Source organism: Limulus polyphemus, unplaced genomic scaffold (genome assembly GCF_000517525.1).
Source record: "Limulus polyphemus unplaced genomic scaffold, Limulus_polyphemus-2.1.2 Scaffold170, whole genome shotgun sequence".
NCBI classification, from domain to species: domain Eukaryota; kingdom Metazoa; phylum Arthropoda; class Merostomata; order Xiphosura; family Limulidae; genus Limulus; species Limulus polyphemus.
This window is the reverse complement of record NW_013665780.1, coordinates 917,548-922,229: the sequence shown is the minus strand read 5'-3', so window position 1 is coordinate 922,229 and position 4,682 is coordinate 917,548.

Below are 4,682 nucleotides of genomic sequence, written 5' to 3'. Positions count from 1 at the left end.
CCCCCCCCCCCCCCCCCCGGTGGACACAGCCGATAGCCTGTTGTGGCTAAGCTATAATGAAACAAACAAAAAGTTATGTAGAATTAGTTTGATATTAATTTGTAGACTGACATGAGATCAGTGCTACACATGTTGCCCTAAATTGGCTGCTGCCCTACATTTTACTGTTGACTATTTATTGTTATCTATATTCTTTTCCAAATGTTGAGAATTAAGGCTATATAAAACAAACCATCCCATAACGTGGTTGAAGCTCTTTAGTAGACATGATACAGTTTTAATCTTTTGCTTTATAAATAGACTTTAGGCTACACACTAATGTTTCTCATTTAGTATTTGTTTTACACCAGAGTTTATTTCCCTTTCTGTATAAATATTTATGAATATTGGTTTTTTACAAAAAATAGGATGGTTATCAACTGTTGCTGTTGAGTAGCTGTTTTATGTCTGATATTGTTACATATTTTTTGGTTGATATATGAAGAGGTAAGCGATCAGATTGAAGCCTTTTGTTTCAATGGAAAAAAAAACTTGCAGTCGACGTTAACAAAATGAAGGTAGAGCAACTTCAGGAAGACAGAAGGATTTTGTAAAAGATTTTTTGAATGTTTATGAACCTAATGATTTTGTGGCTCTGTGTTGCACTAAATTGTGGCTTAGATTAATAAGGATTGTTTGATAAAACTGTGATAAATATATTCCTTTTCGTTTCTTTCCAAGCAATAAATATCCAACTTCACCATATTTTTTCTAAGTCTACCAAAATCATACTTGTAGTTCGTTCCACAGAACATAAATGCAAACACAGTTTGTTAAATCCAGTAACAACGAATGTATTTTATAGTTCTTGGTTTTCAAGCCTTTTGTGTGATACTTTCTGATAACATTTAGTTATTTGTTTTGTAAATATCTAGAGGTTTGAAGATATTGAACGATCACATCGTGGAGCATAATACCTTATGATACATTACGAATGAGTTTGTATTTCTTCCTCATACGTTTTCAGATAACGGTGTGTTTATATAATGCCAGAAATATTATGTTTGCACAAACCAGTCCTTTACATCAGTGGCCCGGCATGGACAGGTGAATAGGGAACTCGACTCGCAATCTGTGGGCCGCGAGTTCGAATCCCCGTCCCACCAAACATGCTCGCTCTTTCAGCCGTGAGGGCGTTATATGTCACGGTCAATCCCACTATTCGTTAGTAAAAGAGTAGCCCAAGAGTTGGCGGTGGGTGGTGATGACTAGCTGCCTTCCTTCTAGTCTTACACTGCAAAATTAGGGACGGCTAGCGCAGAAAACCCTCGTGTAGCTTTGCGCGAAATTCAAAAACAAACAAACCTTTACATTAGTTAGGACATGTTTAAATACCCGTTACAACTAATGGGCGTTGCACATTTTCCGGTAGCACGTATGTATCCTTGAAAACCTACACGTAGTTGTCATGCAGGTTCATTTAGCACACTTACGTATATATATATATATATACCTCACTTGTTTGCGTTTGTATACCAATAATTACAATTGAAAATGAATATGATTAAGCTTGCAACATGGAACTAATTTTCGAAGTTTTTTAAATTTAACGAGAAATATTTACAAATCCTAATCAATAAATCTTTAATAATGCTGTCAAAAAAGTTAACGTACTTTTCACTTGGGAATACTCGAGTATCTTCTAAACGATAAAAGTTTCCTTTCGGAGTTTTTGTCTTGTTATTATTCGCATATGACCTTTTATAACATTAGTTATCAAGTAATATATTGTGTATTCTAAAGCACACCATATTTAAGTTTCACTTGATGTTCACATTACAGTTGATGTTTCACTGTATTATATAATTATCTCCTCTAGTTTTAATCACTAGGAAATCACAATAAAGAATTATACTATATATATATATTGGTTGTTTGAATGTTTATTAAGTGTTTGGTTATTTTATTCAACTATAATTAATGGTCCAATATATACTGGTGCAAGGATTTAACTCAATTTGTTTTTTATCTGCGATAAGATATTCGATACGAAGAAAAATTATTCAACGTTACGTCATATTAGTGTACACAAAATAAAATATATTAATGTAGTGACTGAAATAGTCATAAATTTCGCCCCCTCCGTTAAGAATTTATTCTCGTACAGGTGTTCTGCATATATTATGACATTCTTGTTGCATATGCCAACGGATAAATTCCTATAACTTTGGTCCCGTGTTTGACCTCTGGGGATGGGGCGAGTTCTTCTAAAAGGGGCTACTCGGGTTTTCCCCTCGTCTTAATTAAACGCCTAGTGGTCAGGGCACTAGACTCGCAATCCGAGTTCCTGAACATTCTCGCCCTTGCCATGGGTGCGTTATACTGTGGCGTTATTTATTAAGGTGGTGTTGAGTTCCCTCTAGTCTATCAATCCAAAACTAGAGACGGCTAGTGCAGATAGCCATCGAGTAGCTTTGCGCGAAATTCAAAATAAACTCATTACTATTAAGTGTACTTGGAAGAGATATCTTTAGTATGAGGACATAGAAACACGAATCTTTAGTATATACAAAACAATTCAAATCCAAATGAAACGCACACACAAAATCCAGAAGCAAACGCAAAGAAAAAAACCCCTACTATCAACACCAAAAACTACAGGACCATTAACGTACAGTCTACAACAAACACAAAATCAAGAAATGAAGCAAACACAACCACGAGCATTATTACAAGAACAACATACAATCCAAACAGATGATGAACAAACAATAAACCTAATTATGGATGCAGCTAGAAATAGTTTCTTTGAACTGATAACACAAAACCATGACGATTGTGTCACATTATTCATAACAATTGTCAAACAACACTTCACACCATCACTACCTTACAAGTTACATAATACAACTATTTGTAAACCCCATAGGAATAAAAAAAAATCATTCATACTAAGTCTGTCTAATACCAACAAATCTGACAAAATTCAAGGACATGGCCCTCAGAAGAAAAAGATTACCAGAAAGTACAAATGAAATACATTACCAGCACACAAATTACCTCATAAACCCACAGGGCTAGAAAAAAAATCATCCATACTCAGTCTATCTAATACCAACAAATCTGACAAAATTCAAGGACATGGCCATCAGAAGAAAAAGAGTACCAGAAAGTACAAATGAAATACATTACCAGCACACAAATTACCTCATAAACCCACAGGGCTAGAAAGAAAAAAAAGCAAACAAATCACCCATACTCAGTCTATCTAATACTAACAAATCTGACAAAATTCAAGGACGTGGCCCTGAAAATAAAAAGATTACCAGAAAGTACAAATGCATTACCAGCACCCAAGTTACCGTACTCAAACCTAAAATCAACAATAGTTCAGGAGGGAGTAAGAGGTCTAAGTACCTGCCCCTAACAGATCTACAAAAAGAACTAAAATGCCGAACGAGAGACGTTTGCTTGTAATGAGGTTTATTCACTTCAAATGGCGCAAGTTTTGTTGTCACGTAATTAGGGAATACAGCATGTAGCCACATAAGCCTAATTCCTGGGCCTAACTTACGATTCAGAACTAAATTAGACCAAACATGTAAATAAAATCTGGCAAAAAAGCAAATTATGTACGACGTCGGACTGACGACAACTGAAAACATACTTGCAATTTATAAAATCTATATACAGCATGGTTAAAGGTAAGCTAAATCACATACGGGACGCTTAAAGTTGCAATTTGTACTGTCGTGACGTCAGTAAAACGTGCGTATGTCATGAATCACGAGAATAATTATACACTCTGTAGGCTACAACACAGCATAACATATGAAGCTCAAAAGCAAGAAATGAAAATATTTGTTACTCTTAATTTTTGTTTTATTTACTCTTGAAATAGAACACTTTCGGAGACCCTGCGGAAGTACATCTAGTCTAACTATAAAAAAATTCTCGAAGGCAAGTCTGCAGCTTACGACGCTAAAATTCGGGTTTCGATACACATGGTAGGCAGAGCAGAGCACAAATAGCTCATTGTGTAGCTTTGCGTTTAAGAACAATCAAACCAAATTTAAATAAAAAATCTAAGAGTAATAAGAAGAAGTAATTCTGGTCATAAGTTTAAATACAAATTTTCCATTTATTTTCAGTGATTCAAGATAAAATGTTACATTTTAAACCTTGTTCTCTGGAGTTTCGATATAATTTTGTAATGCTAAAACCTGAATATCAGTATCTATCTGTCTGTGTGACTTCTTTCAAGCTAGCAGTCGCTTTAATTGTTAAAGAAATTGGTACTGGGGGACTGAAAAAAATATATATCAGTGTTCTTTTTAAAAAAATATCAAGTGCTTGAATTTGTCAAGTTTATGATAGTTTTGTCTTCAATATCACAAAGGTCTATAGGTTTATAGTGGCAATTGATTCACATATTCAGGGTCGGCCCTTAGGGGGTGCGAGGCACCAGGACCCCAAATCCCAATTAAATGAGTCAATTTGATCGACCTCTTTGTACTCGTTTAAAGTCTGTATAGTTTGGATACTATTAACTTTTAATATAGTATGTATATCTTCACAAAATATGGCAGACTTTCAGTAAACGTTATAAGTCTTTCACATACAAAAAATATTATTTTTAGTGAAGTATTTTTAATAAACTAAAAAAAATTGTCCGTGAATACTATCGAGTATCTATCATGCAT